Source organism: Triturus cristatus, chromosome 2_2 (assembly GCF_964204655.1).
Source record: "Triturus cristatus chromosome 2_2, aTriCri1.1, whole genome shotgun sequence".
NCBI lineage: Eukaryota > Metazoa > Chordata > Amphibia > Caudata > Salamandridae > Triturus > Triturus cristatus.
Genome location: NC_140582.1, coordinates 400,108,612 through 400,126,432, shown reverse-complemented (window position 1 = coordinate 400,126,432; position 17,821 = coordinate 400,108,612). Strand labels below are relative to the sequence as shown.

Here is a 17,821-nt window from a genome sequence, read left to right as displayed (position 1 = left end):
GGAAATTAGGAAACATCATAACAAATAAGTCTCCCAAAATGGCCACCAGAGACAAAAGAGCCCAAATGTAGCCCAAATATCACCCAGATGTAGCCCAAGTATAGCCCAATGACAGAATGTCCCAGAGTGTTCTAACAGTCTTACTTATGACAAAAGTATGGCAAACCTGAAGCCATCTTGATTGGAATAAAGTGGTAACACTTAAAACATTTAATTTACAAAGGAACAAAATGAGGGGGTTCATTTTGCCATAGAAATTATGATTAGTGCTGCAGAAAAAAAAATTAGGGCACATTTTGACTTCTCAAATCCTCTTCTATTTCATAAAAAAATTCTGACATGCAGACTGAAACATGCACTTTGAATACCAGCAGCAGACTTCCCTGGTGAGCAGTAGCTTTACTACAGTGATCTAATGAGCAACTAGAGTGCTAACATTTAGAATTTATGGCAAATGTGTGACACATCTGAATGCCTTCTTGATGGAGCCAAGGTAAAAAACTGAAAGTATATCCTACTGAGGAGACTGCAGTGAATGAGGAAATTAGGAAACTTCATAACAAATAAATCTCTCAAGATGGCCACCAGAGGCAAAAGAGCCCAAATGTAGCCCAAATATCACCCAGATGTAGCCCACATGTAGCCCAATGACAGAAGTGTGCAAAACACTTATTTTTTATGTATTTGCAGTTTTATATAGTGCAGACTTGTCAGGTATGGGAGTGCTTTACATGAGCATTGGTTACATCACACAAGATCAAATTCATTTTGGTTGTAGACATGGGGAGATCAAGTGATTTGACCAGAATCACAGAATGTTGAGCTGAAGCAGAAACTCCAACCTGGTTCCTCAGTTGCAAAGTCTGCAGCTCTGGAAGTAACACCACATCCTCTCCCCTAGGTGCAACATTTAATCAAGTGGTCAACTGGATAAAAAAACATAAAGATTACAAATAATTTAAAAGTTCTTTGTCGCTATTTGAAAACTCAGAAAATATGTCCTCATTTTAGTTTTTTAGAGCACTAACCATAATTTTGATGCAAATAAGACCCTCTCATATATGAAATTTCTAAAGGAAATACTCTAGGTATTACAGTTTACATCAAGATGACGTCAGGCGTTCCACACTTTTGTAATAAATATAGAATGTTATCAATCTAGTTGTTCATTGGGATACTGTTGAGAGGCAGAGGCCAGGGGCACGGACTCTGAAAATTGAAGGCAGGTAGGAGAGTGCAGAGGCAACAATTTGACAACACTGGGCAGGCAGGAAGGGCAGTGGCAGCACAACAGACTATAGAGGGCAGTGGAAAGGAGGGCACGGGCAACAAACCAACAATACAGGACTGTCAAGAGAGGCTGTGGCAATATAATAGACCATTGTGGGCAGAAGGAAGAGGCAGTGGTAGTTCAACCATACATGCCAACAGACCCGTTTCAGCCAGGAAACGTCCAATGTTTTTAAGCTCAAATGGGCTTTATTTGATCTGTCTCCTGTCTACAATCTCTTCTTTTTCAATGTAACTCAAAGGGGAAAATCAATACCCCAGATTTTTTCAAAATCTCCCTCTTACCAAGTTCAAAATGTTCGCAAGTATGGTACATTGGATCATGGTAGGCAGGAGGAATTAGGGTAGGGACATGGACTCGGATAACAGAGGACAGGAGGGACATGGAGAGGTGCACTGACCCTACAGAGCAGGCATCAGGGTTTGCAGCAGCACAATACACAACACAGTGCATGCAGGACGGCAGTGCAGCACAACTATCCATAGAAAGCAAGAGGGAGGGGACAGGCCCATGCACATAGACAACAGAGAACAGAGGGGCAAGAGGCAATGGTAGCTAGTTGACCATAATGGACAGACAGGAGAGAAAGCTGCAGCATAACAGACCATAAAGGGCAGGAGGGACGGATCAGGGGCATTACAATGGACAGACAAGCCAGGAGGGAGGGAATAGGGGTCTGCACATGGAAACAGAGGGCTGAGGGCAAGGGGGCAGGGCAGGAGCAGCAAGATGACCATGGAGGTCAGGCAGGATGGGCACTAGAAGCAAGACCAACCATGGAGTGCAACAATGAGACTATGATGGCATACACACAGACCATGGAGGGAAGGTGGGAGGGGGTCAGGGGCAGCTAGCTGACCACACAGGGAAGGTGGGAGGGGCCATGGCAGCACAGAAGACCATGCATGGCAAGCGGGAGGGTTAGTGGCAGCACAATGGCTATGATGGGCAAGAAGGAGGGTGCAGGGGCATGCACAAAGGACGATGGAGGATAGAAGGGAGGGTCAGGACCTGGGCACAGACAAGAGAGTTCAGGGGAAGGGGCCTCACAACAGACCGCACGGGGCAGGCAGGAGGAGCAGTTGCAGCACAACAGACCAGGGAGGGCAGAAGGGTGTGGCAGTAAAATGGACCATGGAGGACAGGAGGAAGGGGATAGGGGCATGGCATGTGGACAGGCAGGGTGGAGGTGGCAGGGACAGGTTACAGTCATCTGACAATGCTAGGCAGGTGGGAGGGGAGTGGCAGCTCAACAGAACACTCAGAGTAGATAGGAGTGGCAGGTCCATGGAACATGGTGGGCAAAAAGGATGGAGCAGGGGCATGCACAAAGACATCGGAGGGCAGGGGGAAGGAGAATAGGGGCAGCAAGCTAAGCACAGAGTTTAAGCAGGAGGTCAATGATGGGGCATAGAATTGGGCAATGGAGGGCAGGAGGAGTGGACTGGTACATCATACTAAATTGAGGGCAGTGGCAGCACATCAGACCATGCATGGCAGGAGGGAGGAGGCTAGTCCATGGATTCACACAACAGAGGATAGGGAGGAGGGGGATGGGGCAGCAAGCTAACTGTTCAGAGAAGGCGGGTATTAGGAACTTTATTGTTTTTAAAACGTGTGTCTGTGCGAACTACTTAAAATATGAACAAGTATGCAGCATAATCTCGCTTTTATTCAGGAAGAAGAGGACGTTTGTGACTGTGACTCCGGGCTCACTTGGCAGAAACACCCCCTGACCCTCCTCCCCCTATTGCAAAATGTAATGCCCGTGAAAAGGGTAGGTGAACACAGTGTTATATAGAACATAGTCCTGAGAGCACGATTGAAAATGAAAACTAGATATAGTGTATGGTATAAACTATGCACCAAAAAGTGTGATATAAGATGAACCGGGCGTGAAATATAATATGCAATACATTGTGCGCAATGACAGATTCATTGGAGAGCGCGAGATAGCACAGGCGCTAGCGCGTGCTATGCGATATGCGCCTTGGAGTGTAATATGCACAGGGCAGTGTTGTGTAACCTAACTGGTCTCTAAAGTTGTAATATAAAATATGTGCTGGGGAGTGTAACGTTGCATATGCACTGTGACAAAGATATGGATCCCAGATTGTAATATGTATGGCATAGCACTGTGCGTTATAACATAGGCATCGAGGAAGGCACGTTAGATGGGGCAATATAACCCGTGCGAAGACAAGTGTGGCATGACATATTCACGGGGTGGTATTACAGTGCACATGGGCTAGAGAGTGTCATAGCATATGCACTAGCTAGTGGAATACAACACAGAGGTGTGTGGCACTCAGCAGGCAATGGTGGGTGCAACACAGCATTGGGCTCTGCCAGGAGCGCGCTGTGACTCTCAAGTTATGTTCGTCCCCTTTCCAGAGAGTAAAATAAAAAGTATTACACATCCGGCTGTGGATGTGTGTTTTATTAACCGTGAGGGGGGTTTCTTGCATAGTTTTGGTCGAATTTTTGTCGAATACCCTTTAAATGGCTTGGTGTGCATGTGTATTAAATGTGCCCGTCAATAGCTACCCATGTTTGTATAAATAAACGACAAGGGTGTCTACCGGGATTAGGCACGGTAAGGCATCAGACATGTCAGAGCTTCACTAGTGGTGTAAATACATTCCACTTGGATTCATTGTATGCATAGTTGCCTTTTAATGAATATCACGCAAATCGTCATGGTGATAGGTACGTACGGTTTGTCCAGCATGTCCTAGGTGTGTCTATAAATATATATTTTTTTAAAATAATAAAAAACAGTGGCCGGCCCTGGGGATTGGGGTCAAAAAAATATAATTAGTAGACAGGCCCTGGGGGATGGGGTCATCAGGGCCAATAAATTAGAATAAGAAGGGGAACCACACAGCCCCCCTTCTTAAAAAATTAAATAAATAAAAGACTGGCATTGTGCCAGAGGCCACGCCCCCTCCTTGCAGCACTCTGCAAACGCACCCCCTGGCGAGTTGTAAGTTGGGGAATTAATTCCCCTTCAATAATGAGGGTCCCTGAGGGCCAACTAGCCCAACAGGCATCTCCAGTATGCGCCAGGAAGCTGCGCTGCAGACAGGTGTTCTGAGGCCAAGCCCCTTTTTACACCTCTCTGCAAAGCAGCTCTGTGGCGCTTACTGGAGGTACCTAGTGGTCTAGTTTGACCCTAGGGACCCTTAGGATTCAAGGGGACTTAATCCCTCAACTTAGAACAGTGGTGAAGGGAGGGGACGGGGCCTGAGGTGACGTGTGCAAACACGCACTATGGCACGTTTTAAATTGGGGATATAATTTCCCTTCAATACTGAGGGCCCCTGGGGGCTAACTAGCCCACCAAGTGCTTCCAGTAAGCGTCACTGAGCTGCATTGCAGAGAGGTGGTCCAGGCCGTGCCACTTTTTACACCTCTAAGCAACGCAGCTCTGTGGCACTTACTGGAGGTACCTAGTGGGCTAGTTGGACCCTAGGGACCCTCAGGATTCAAATGAACTTAATCTCCCAACTAAAAACGGACACAGGGCGTGTTTACACAGTGGTGAAGGGAGGGGACGGGGCCTGAGTTAACGTGTGCAAAAACGCCCTGTGGCCTGTTTTAAGAGGTAGTTTTAATCCCCCTGCCCTATTATATACTAGGGGCTTACAGAGGAGGTCATGCTAATCACAGGGGGACCCCAACGCATAATGTTCCCTAGTGTATGTAGGTGTTTTCACTGTATTCTAAGTGTCTTTTAACATAGCACTGGCTCTAGGAATGGTTAGTCAGACTCAGTTACCACCAGTATCCGTCTGAAAAAGTTGAGGGTACAGGATGATTTTGCAACAAGGCTTCTTTCTGCTCTTCTTTTTGTTCTTTCTGCACGTTATCCTTCTTCCAGCACTTTTCTTCGTCTTTGAGGACTTCTGTTGCCTCTTTCTGCACTTCTTTTTTTTTCTTTCTGTGCATTTTTTCTTCTTTCTTCACATGTCCTATCTCTGTAGGCATAGTTAGAAATTAGCATTTAAAAAACCTTTGAAATTCACAGAAAAAAACATAGGTTTCAGGCACGTTATAGTTAGGAATTAGCATTTAAAAAACCTCAGAAATTCACTGAAAAAACCATAGGTTTCAGGGGTGTTATAGTTATCTGGATTTTTCACTTGTACAAAACCATTGAAATTCCCCAGTTATAGTTAGTTCAGCTAACTATAACTCGCGCGCCCGCAATGCACTGCTGATGACGTCACATATTACATCACTCATGACATGGTCAGTGACATCACTCATGACATCACTGATGACATCTCAAATGACATCACTGATGACATCACTGATGGCATCATCCTTGTGATAGAGTGGCAGACCTCCTCTCATCCTAATATAACCTTTGATACACACATTCAAAAATAGAGACTAAAATTTTCAAAGCAATGGACATACCAATACCAGTTACAACAACCTCTTCAGTAATTCTAAGATCCACATACACATCCACTCATTCACCAACAGTCCTATACAGTCACTCATACATGTACTCACTCATCATATGTACTCATACACCTATACATCCTGTTACACAATGCCACTCATCCATAGAGTTACTCACACACATAGTCACTCATGCTAATACAGAATCAAACATACATTTACTTGCATATACAGTTATACACACACCACCACACTTACTTCTACGGAAACTTACACATACTTAGTCTTTTAAACAATCACTTATAGAAACACATACTTATTCATACAGGAACTCTTTCAATCTCTCACTCTCACATATCCTCACTTATATACACCAATAGTCACATATACTAGTTTAAAACATATGTAGTTACTCATAAAGACACTATTGAGACAGTCATTCACTCACTAACACACCCATACACACACTCATCCACCCATACAGTCCTGCACACATGCTGTCTTCAACACATACAAACAGTGAGTCACTCATTCATGCACCTATGCACTATGTAATACCCCCCACCGAACCATGCAGACACTCAGACTGATACTCAAAAAACCAACTAATAACCTATATAGACACCCATGTAGCTACTCACCAACCCATGCAGCCACTTATACACAAAGTGAGAGACTGATACAGATATTTACATATTTAAACATTACTCACTAAGCCATGTATTCACTATGATACACTTAATCAGTCAGTTACACAATCAATTTTTCAAAAACAAATCATCCATTTAGACACTTATATACCCATTTATTCTTCCATCGACCTTGAGATATACATATATAAAACATATTTAATTTTCAGAAAAACACACATTCACTGGATGATGTCATCAGTGATGTCATTCGAGATGTCATCAGTGATGTCATGAGTGATGTCACTGACCATGTCATGAGTGATGTAATATGTGACGTCATCAGCAGTGCATTGCGGGCGCGCGAGTTATAATTAGCTGAACTAACTATAACGGGGGAATTTCAATGGTTTTGTACAAGTGAAAAGTCCAGCTAACTATAACACCCCTGAAACCTATGGTTTTTTCAGTGAATATATATATATATATATCTTGGATGAGCCCCAATACGCCACAGTTAAAGTTATGGCTGCGAGATATAGGTGAATGGTTGACTGCAGGAGCAATATGTATAAAGTGGTTCAGATGTAACCAAAAATTAGAGAGTAATTTGTGATCATGGGCGACTATGTTGACAGACATTAAGGATATGCTGCATCAGATGAGAACACCTAACATGGATGCGCCCCATTAATACCAACACATATATAATAAGAAAAACTAGACACTAGGAAGATACAGTAGATACAGTTACTGGATAGGCAAGTCGAGCTATAAGAAGGATGATGACGCTGGAAATGAGATTTGGATCTTCGAATGGGGGGGTAGAGAGTTCAGAGGGTAAAGGGTTCTGGATGTTAATTAATGTTATAAAATATGGTTTGATATTGGAATCCCAGAGCTGTACAGATAAAATATATAAAGAGAATGGGGAATGGGTATGTTATGCTGCAGTGATTCCTACTAAATGAATGTAACAGAGAATGTTTGTTATATTACCCAAAATGCCAATAAAGATAGAAAAAAATATATGTTTATATAAACACAAATATATATATATGCATGTGTATATGCCTTTGTGTGTTTATACAATTAAATATTTCTTTATGGTATTAAACATAGGTGGAATTTATTTAATTTACATTATATTAAATGTATATATCAAACTATTTAACATTTTTCTCTTTAACCTCTATTTAAATAAAACATCAATATCTTTAAATACTTTTTGATGATATTAGTGTCAAGGATATAATTTTTATGATACATTTATACTTACCATTATAAGTATAGGGACAAGCTATTTTGATAAATAATATTTTTGACACAATATTTGTGTCAAACAACATTGTTTCACCTCAATATTGTGTCAGTGATCTACTCAATCTATTCTCCTGGTCTTAGCATTTTACCCATTTAAGTAATTGGCGTTGATGTTGATATATAGACCCCTCCATGACTCTTACCAGTCACAGATGTAAGAGCTATCAGGTTGTGACATTACTTGGAGCAATCATTGCTACACTCACTTGGCTAAACTTAAATTATTTAAAAGAATTCAAGTTGCAATAAATATCCAAGCCCCTATACGGCCGTGCGTGTGTAAGAAATCATCATTAAAAAGTTGTCCCCTGAATGTCATCATGGCATATGTTAACGTGTTACACAAAACCACAAATGGTAAGGGAATTGTACACTTTTTGAAAGTGTTATGCTGAATATTGTCCCAGATGAATAAGCGATTGACAAAAAACTATTGTGTAGGCCTGGGCGGAGAACTCTGCTCCATTCGTGGAGTTGTGGAGTTTTCTGCAAGCCGCTCTCCGTGGAGCTTGCGGATCGCAGAAACCTCTGCTTCACGCAGTGCAGCAGAGTTTTTTTTCTGCTCGCACTCACCAACAGTAAGTTTATGAGCACGAGCTGCCGCTGAGACAGAATTTCTCCTCGAGCGGCAGGAATATCAGCACGAACGACAGTTCAAGCTGCACTCCACCACTTGCAGAACTCTGCAGAGTTTATCACTTTGCTGAGTTTCACGTAGCAGAACTCAGCGGACTCCACCCGGGCCTACTAAATAGTTTATTGAAGTAAACATTTGATTGGGACTGGCTTATCTCTTCTCACTCCAGCCATATCCACTTTTAAAGAGCTCCTGTGCCCAACCTAAAGGGGCAGCCAGGGAAATGAGGAAACCTTACCCTGAGGTCACTGTTGGGATGTAAAAGTCCTCTGCATGGTAAAGACGTGTATCCCTGCCCTCAGCGCCCAACTGAACCTAATGCAGATTTTTTGGTCATTCGCGAACACAGGTCACGCCTGTGCACCATTACATAGGCCTGTCTCACGGATTGTGATCTTGTTGGACGGGGAGGGACGCCCAGAGTGTTACCCTCAAAGTGTTGAAAGGCTACTGCCATGTGAAGAGCACCATGCAGGAAGCACTAGGCCCACACAGCCCTGCCGTAGTGACTCTGTATGCCAGAACGGGCCAGTGATAAACTTAAATGGTCCAGAGCTTCAGACTGTTATTTATCGTGTTTATGGAGATCGCACCGAAACGTCTACACCCAATAGTGAGCAAAGTGGCAAATTAGTATGCCAGAAGGGGCTGCTGGTATTGCGGTGGGCAACAGTGTGGGTCGTGGCCTGGACAAGAGAATTACTGTTGTCATCTGAGGGTCTATCTGCCATTAGCACCTTCCTGTTTCCCCTATGATCAGTGTGCAGCGGAGAAACTTGCATCCTCACCAGAGCTCATGTCAGGAACTGGAAGAGCAACTTGCCTTTTGCGTCCCCCTAGCTGGGGCAACTCTGATCGCTGGAAACTGACCGGCAGGGCTGCTCGACACGAAGAGACTATGTTGAGAGATGCTGGTGCATCCATCACGAGCGGTTCGACTTCACTGTACAGGATCTGGTTTTGAGAGTACAGAGGAGAGAGTACTCACTGCACCTCTGAACACTGTCACAATGCCGGAGCAGGTAAGATTGAAACTGGGCCTTTGGGACCCTAGGGATGTACTGCTGAAAGTACTGTGGCACACTAGATACTTTTTACTGAAATCCGGAAAAGTCTAAAGGCAACTTTTGAGTATGGCCTAATAGTTTGATGCAGTCACCAGTGAATGGGGAATAACCCTGAACATGTTACACGAAGGGGGGTGGGACACGGAGTTTCCTGACAACTACTAGAGCCCCATCTTCAAGGGAAATTGTGTTGCTGCTTGTTGTATTACTTTGCATGAATTATATTAGACCTGCCATAGGGTGGTTGTTAGGAATGGAATTTCTAGCTGGCTAAGGAAGGCTCAGCTTTTGTCCTGCTGGGGGCTCTAAGTAAAGGCAGCAGAAAGAGAGTTAGGGAGAAGCAGGCTTGGCAGGGGGCTGTTCGGTATCCTCAACGGAATGCCGCTCTCATTCTACATAATTTGCCCATAATTTATCCTGCACTGAGGGGTGAATATTGCTCCAACGACCAGCCCGTGTATGCTAGCACCTATGTTTGAAAAGAAAGTGCGGTCCAGTTGGCAAGTGGAAGAAGAGCTGCGTGGTATATTAGTGTGGTATATTAGTGTGGACATTATGGGTGATTAAAGCGCGGAGCCCATGTTGATAATATAAAAGTGGTCGCCGTGCTGTGAGAGGAGGAATAATATTGAGCAGTCAGCAGGCCACCATTGTTAAAGCTATGGCACGGCGTGCCCGCTGCTTTTAAAACCAGCTGAAGCAGCACCTGCCGTGCCCACTGTAAGAGAAACTCATTAAAGAAAATAGTGCTTACAGACTAAATAACATGTACCGTGTAACAAGAAAAGTAAAAGGGCCAGTCCTCATGGGAGGTTACAAATTAAGACAAGGCGGTACTAAGGAGGGACTAACAAGCATATTTATGAATCGGATGGCAGAATTTATGAAGTACAATGACACAAGCAAATGAAAAATATGGGCGGAGAGTGGGCGAGGATTTAAGTGCATACTCCAATACTGCATAACTCGCTGCAGCGCATGTGCTGCCCAGGCTCGACCTAAACATTTATTAATTATATTATAAACAAAACAAGACCAAAATGACAAACATCCAATGTATAGAAGTTGAGGTATTTCGTTTTAAAAGCATTAATGCAATAAAGCGTTTAGAAGAATATAGTACTAAAAAGGTTACTTTAAGTCACACTGGATCAGTACAAAGTCAAAGTTCAGGCTGATCTCATGGAGGCACAGGCTGGCTACAGGACCCACGCAGGCCCAGGTGAATAAAGTACGTTTCCTGGTTGCAAACAACGAGATGCGTTGTTCTTCTCCACTCCATGAAGGCGGTGCATTAGTTCTGAAAACAAGTGCCCGAGTCAAGATGCATCGAGTGATGCACTGGTTTCTGCCATGCAGTTGAAGGTATGAGACAATCTCACCAAGCTACAGGTGGATGATACGCTGCCCGATGTGTCGATCTTGAGAGACAAAGTGCTGGTTGCGATGAGATGTGCCGATTTCCTCCCGCAATCGGGTTTATGCACAGGTTTTGCTACCAGCAGACAGGAGATGCATTGAAATCCATGTTGATAACATCTGGGCCACTTCCAGTGAAGCTGGGACAGAAGCAAGGGTAGAGACTTTGATTTCTCTGAGTTTCAAGAGACAGAAAGCTAGCCAACAAGCCATCTGAGATCATTTGGAGGGAAGGCAGAGTTCAGAGCACAGCAGACAGCAGGGCAACACAAGACAAAATAATACCTTCCAACTTTCCTTCCTTAAAGCAGCACAGTAGTCCTTTTGACTGAGCTTCAGTTCAAGATCTAGAAGTGTTTGATTTTAGTAGGTCAGAGATCCAGTAGTTATACCCAAAAGTGCTTTTGATGTGGGGGTCACTTCAGGTCAGCTCTCTGAAGTGCACAAAGATCCCTTACAGCCCAGTCCTGTCTGCCAAGCTATCTATGGGGGGGTACACCAGTTCTTTGTGTGAGAACAGGACACTACCTATTTAAGTGAAGTGTTAACCCCTCCCTTCTACCGTGCCCAAGCAAGACCATCAGAATGATGATGTATGTAGATGGGTACTCAGACAAACCTAACCTTCCTGTGTTGTGACTGTCTAGAGAGAATGCACAAAGCTGTCACCCACCCCTGACGTGTATTGGAGACAGACTGTCAGGCACACAGAGCAGTAAATGCAGAGAAATGTTCACTTTTTAAAAGTGGCGTTTCTAAAATAGTATTATTAAATCCAACATCACCAGTAAGTAGTATCTATTAAAACAATTCCAAAAATATGAAATATGAAAAAGTTACTCTTCTCCGATCAGGAATTACAGCTTAAAGTGTATTAAGGAATTCCCAATGTTATCGTATGAGAAGAGCAGGCCTCACAGTAGTGAAAAATAAAATAGGTTGTTTGTCATTGCCAGGACTCTTAAATTCCTTTTACACTACAGCATGGCCTATATCTCACATAAAATAACATTGGAGTTACCTCATTACATTTAGTAAGCTGTAACTACCCAATGGGAATAGGTCACCAGTTCATGTTTGGTATCTTTGAAATTGTAAAAAACAATCCTCTCCTACGGTAAACTCGTTTTTTAATTAGCATTTGAAAAAACGCCACTTCGAGATAGTTACATACAAAGGCCCCTACCCAGCCAGATTGGGACACTAATAATTATGAAGACAAGCAGGATCTAGGTGTAATTTTTTAATCCTCTTCTTTTTAGAATCAAGGACAAGAAAATTGATTCATCTTGTCCCTTGAATTTAATCACATATCTTTTATTAACATTTCAACATTTATGGTAGATTTTCAACCTGTCATGAAAAGGGACCACTTAAACATATTCCAAATACATGATTTACCCCACAGCTCTAGACAAGGCTGCTCGGAACTGAACCATGACACACAAAAAACAAATAGGCGTACGTAAATGTGCTTTAAAGGAACATATTAATGCATTCAAGAATGAAAGTTAATACATTTTGACACTGAAGAGAGGTGACCATCACTGTCATTCTGTTTAATGTGAACCTCTATTTGCTAATGTCTCTTGGGAGTTCCAAGATGATTGGTTATAGAGGGATCCATGAAAGTTCATTGAGATTGCCCACTGGCCAGATGACTCAATTTAAAGGCATCCCCATAGGGTATCGTTGATGTGTTTCAAACCTCTTGTGGTATTTAGCGTTCTCCTCAGAACCCTGACTGTCTGGGATCAGTGGGATAGAAATATATACAATATATTAGGTGATGAACTTCTTACTCCTTTTAATTAAGATCTCCTTGAGCCCCACAGCATCACTCAACTTGCGTGATGTTGTAAAATTAATTTGATTGTCCTTCAGGCGCACAGCTTCAAGGTTCATTTCACTGCTACTCAGTATCTGTAGAAACAGAAGTATTTTAGCTAAGAAGCTTACTGGACACATGTTTTACTTTAACAAAATGATTTCTGTATTCACCCGACATGATTCACACTTGTTGACAATGGGTTTTCTAAAAAACATCGAACTTGAACAAGAAGATTTAAATGTTGCCTGAAATGCTAGGCACAGTCATTTATCTCAAGTGAATTTTAAATGTCAGGTGCTCCAGAACTTACATGCATCCTGAAGCATAATTAACAGGCATACAAGTTTTCACTCTGCTCTTTTTAAATTGAGTTCTAAATTCAAATAATTCTATCCTAGCAGGAAGCACTGGAAATGAAACATTGTGGGTGTGTGTGCCTTGAATGCCTCTGACTGATCAACTGGGGCCACACCTGGTGTGTTAACTCTAACATGCAACAACAATGTTGCAAATCACAAGTGGAAACATTTAACCTCTGAATATGTGCTGTTGCCTTTCAATTACAAACACATCCTTTATTAATAAAAAGAAAAACCTTCATGAGAATAGAAAGATTTACACATTTAAAAAGGGGAGCTTACTTATTTGCAGTTCATTCTTAAAGTGCGTGGCAGCAATTTTGGCTCTTGCCAGAGTACAGGCTGAACTAGTTGCTTGTCAAATGAAGTGTTTATTCAAGGCACTGTAATGAGGCATACTATCAACCACCCATTACATGCATGTATTTGTAGTAACTAAGTCGGTGAATTGGACAGTTAAAAAATTGTAAAGGATTGCAGCATCTATGATTTGATAAATAGAAATAGACTCTATTTAAAGTCGGTTTAGCTCAGACATTTCGTTGAGGCTCCAAAGCACTGCATTAGATTTCAAAATTATGTATGCTTCTTTTTGCATTATCCAAATCGCCAGGAAGAAGAACTGCGGAGCTGCTCTAAAGGACTGATCCCCTGCTGTGCTGAACTGCTGCTGGCTGCCATCCTTCCTTGGTGAGAAGGACTAAACCTGCATCTGTTGATCCCATGTCCACCAGAGTGACTCCACGAGTTAGTTGGCTGTCCTCCTGACTTGAGTCTCAGGGACAGAAGGTTCCAATAACCTTGACCCCAGCGCCTGGACTCTGCAATCTGTGAGTCTACTCTTCCAGGTGGTGTCACCCCAGTGCTGGACTCTTGGAAGTGGGTCTAAGGTACCCTGCCAGCCTCAGGGGAGCTAATGCATCCCCTCCGCTGCACGGTGCAGCCCCAAGCAGCACTGATACATCTCTGCTGCTTTGTATATCTTCTCCATCGCAAAGACCAGCACAGGTGCCCATAGCCTCATCAGAACCGCTTCTGCATGATGCATCCTAGCTATAGGCCCTCAAATATCTTGCTGACTGCAGCCTCGATGACACCACTAGGTTCCACATCGTATCCTCACTGCTCCTTGGAACAGGTGCATTACCCTGACTCCGCAACACATCCTCAATGGCAGACTTCACTTCTCAAGTCCCCTTTGTTGGGATCATCGACATCAACGCAGGATCGTGTAGCTCATCCATGCCGCATCTCAAATACGATGCAGCTGTGTGACGCATCTTCTACATGGACACTCGCAACACTTTTCAAACCAGGTTTTAATGTACTTTGATCAGCAAGCCTAACGGGATACCTGTAGACAGCTTCAATCACAGTCAGCCTGAACTTGTGACCTTGTCTAGGTCTGGCATGGCCAGATAGCCACAATTGGCACTGTGTGCTTTTTGGCACTCATTTCAATGAAATCTTTAAACTTGCATATCTCTGGTTCTACTGATTTGATGTTTGTCATTTAGTCTTGTTTTATTTATTAAAGATTACTTTTTTTCTAAACAGGTGTGGGATAGTTTGCGGTGTGTTTTCACTATGTTACTGTTTGAAGTGTTGCACAAATACTTTAAACATTGCCTTCGACCTAAGCCTTGCTACTCTGTACCAAGCTACTGAAGGGTTGAGCACAGGTTTCTTTTGGGTTTCCTTGTGACTTCACCCTGACAAGGACTGTGGTTCCTGCTTGAGCAGGGCTTCACCGTACTCAGTCAGTAACCCAATTTCTTACAAATGGGAAATAAAATACTTTAAGGGAGGCCCCTATGAAAATAATTAAGTACCTGGGCATTGCCCAGGTGGGCATCCTGTCAGAAGCACAAAATAATCAGAAATAAGCAGAAAATAAAGTACAGTCCCCCATATGTTTTTGTGTTTCAAAAGACACCCCAGGCTTCATACATGGGATTCTCCTGTTGTGCTATGTTGCATTTAGCCATCATGGCAGCTGCACCCCAACACGTCTGATCTGCTCTCGAGACATCAGACATCAGAACCCTCCCTCACCACAAGCCGCAGCAGCAATGGGGAAAGTTGCACCTCCCAGCCCAATACATCTGAAAGTTCCCTGGTCACGGCTGCCCAGAATTTGTGGATCACCAGGCATAACCATACAGTGTGGTAGAATTCAGCAGGGGTGAGGGACAGTGTGGACAGGTGGGAGGAGGAAGAAGGCCTGCCCGGTGTAACTAGGTGAGTGTGGCATAGGTACAGTAGAGATAATAAGTTTAGATCAGGCAGAGCCAGGAGGAGAACCTTTTGATGCAAGGCACCATCATGGCGTCCCTCCAGTCTCCATCTTCAAGAGGGGCCAACCAGTTCTCCCAGCATGCTATAAAGTGATCCAGCATACCAGGGGCATTGATGATAAGGGTGGGGTGAATCGGCAATATGCTCCGCAGCGCACCCATGAGGAGTTTGGCCTCCAGGAGAACAAATCCAGGATGAGAGGCATCACGGGATATGTGCACATGTAATCATGGTGTATTTGTAGGTATTTGTAAAACTGAGAAAAGGTGAATGCATAGAAGTCTTTTTTTTATTTTTATTATTTTTATTAGATTGAACATAAGAAATACAGCAGTGCAGAGAGCATCAATTATACAGTTGTCCATAAAAAGTGCAAACGAGTTTTCATAGTAAAACCAACATTTCCCCCATCCCGTCTTCCCAAAGTCAGGAAGTACAGCGTTATATATACATACACAGTTGACATCTCAGCTACAGTTTTGCGGACCAGAGGGTTCATTTTAGGGTTGTATACCTGCTTCATGTATGTATTATCATGTCGCCTATAGGTCAGGGTTTTGCAGCAAGAACAGGGACAGCGGTGCCCAAAAATCTTTTGGTCTTGAGGCTATAGGTAGGTCTTTAGTATAGATACTCATTTGCTCCTTACAATACACCAAGGTGTGAACCCAGAATGTATAGAAGTCTTCAAGCTCCTGAAATGAGTGTAAGAGAATTCTGGACCATATGTCACCTAGTAGTGATATGCCGAAGAAGTCCCATCTCCCGAAACCTGTCAGTGTGGTAGCTTCCGTCAACCATGTGCCATGCCACAACTTTGTTACCCCATTTAATGTGTTGAAGCTCGTGCCTCCAGGCCAAAATTACTGCCCTAGTTACCTCAGGGATAGCAGTGGAGAATGTGGATTCATCTAGTATATCCATAATCTTAGGAAATCCCAGGTACATCCATTCCAGCCAGTAGGCTGGGCCGGACTACCCCAACCATAAAGGACATCATTGATCACCAAAAGGTGGAATGCAAGGCAGTGTAGGTAATGGTTGGTCAACCTTAGACCTCCATCGCATGGAACGCATTAGCAGTAAGGGAACAATAGGTGAGTCCTAGAATTATGCCAGAGGAATGATGACAGTCTATCCATATCACAAAACCATTGATGAGGTAGAAGCATAAGGAGGTTATGAAAAACATAAAGAAATATTGTCAAAACCATCATTTTGTATAAAGTGATCCTACCCAGCACGTTAAATGGTAGGGATTGTCATTTGTGTAGGTCCTTTTTAGCTTTTCACACCACGGGACCGAGGTTAAGAGATTCGGTGAGTTTCAGGGTAGAGCGCCTCACATCTTCCCAGATATTGGAAGCTGAGGCAGCACATGGAAATGTTCTCCTGCCAGTCTATTCAGTCTTGAGTAGGAGCCAAAGGCACTACAACAGATGTAGCCAGGTAAACATGCAGGCCTGAATCATCCGCAAACACTGAAGGAATCATGGGCCAATCACCACAGGGTGTGCCAGGAAAAGGAGGACATTGTCTGCGTAAAGTACGTTTCGGTCCTCGTGTATCCATCCCACAGCTGTACTTGTTTCTGAGCATCACCTTGGATGAGGCATGCAAGAGGGACAATTGCTAGAGCAAAACAGAGGGGAGACATAGGACATCCTTGTCGGGTCCCCCACCAAATAGTGAAGGCATTGGAGAACATACTGTTGATCTAAACTCGCGATTTGGGGCTAGAGTAAAGTGCATGGACACAACCTTGGAAACAGTGCCATAACCATCTCTTACCAACACATGTTCCTGGTAAGTCTAGTCCACTGTATCAAAGGCTTTCTCAAAGTCAATTAGGAGCAATGCTAGGTGGAAAGGAAGCCGATGACGGTGAGCTAGAACAACATGCAGAAGTTGAAGGCAGTACCACATGCTACTCGCCGGTATAAAGTTGCAATGGTCAGGGTGCACAAGAGCGAAGAGGACCTGTTTGAGTCTGGTAGCCAGAATTGCAGCATAAATCTTGACCTCTTCATTAATGAGTGAGCTAGGATGGTAGTCAGTACAGGACAGCGATGGAGGCTGTGTCTTTGAAAGAACCGCAATAGTGGCTGTGTCTATCTTAGGTAGGAAGACACCGAAACTTAGCAACCTCTTCTTAGAGAGTGAGGAGTCAGGGTATCAGGGTATCCCTAAACTTGGCGTAGTGTTCTGTGGGAAACCCATCAGGGCCAGGAGTCTTCTCGGAAGTCACAGCCAAAATGCCTGCTCATTTTTCTTCAACTGATAAGGGTTGGTTCAGTATTTGAATCTCCAAATGAGACAGCCAAGGGAGGGGAACGTTCTGCACAAAGTGAGGGTCTGACTCAGTTTCCGCACTGAGAGTTGCCATGTACAGCTGACTATAATAGTCAGCGGAGATTTGTGCAATATCATGATGAGCATACTAAGTGTGGCCATGCTTGTCCCTAATTTCTTTCAATTATTCGATTCATTAGTGGGCAGGAGAAAAGTCAATATAGCAGCTTGTCCTTTATGTCTACCTATCCATACACCCTGG

The 17,821-nt window shown here is 43.5% G+C and overlaps 1 long non-coding RNA gene across 1 annotated transcript in view; it reads right to left on the bottom strand.

Annotated features, from left to right (window-relative positions):
- Positions 1-11,849: 11,849 nt before the first annotated feature.
- LOC146862296 (uncharacterized) overlaps positions 11,850-17,821 on the bottom strand; it is a 69,014-nt gene continuing 63,042 nt past the window's right edge. Inside the window, exon 3 of the long non-coding RNA XR_014978415.1 lies at positions 11,850-12,702. This is a non-coding gene — a long non-coding RNA (uncharacterized LOC146862296). The remainder of the gene's footprint in view (positions 12,703-17,821) is intronic.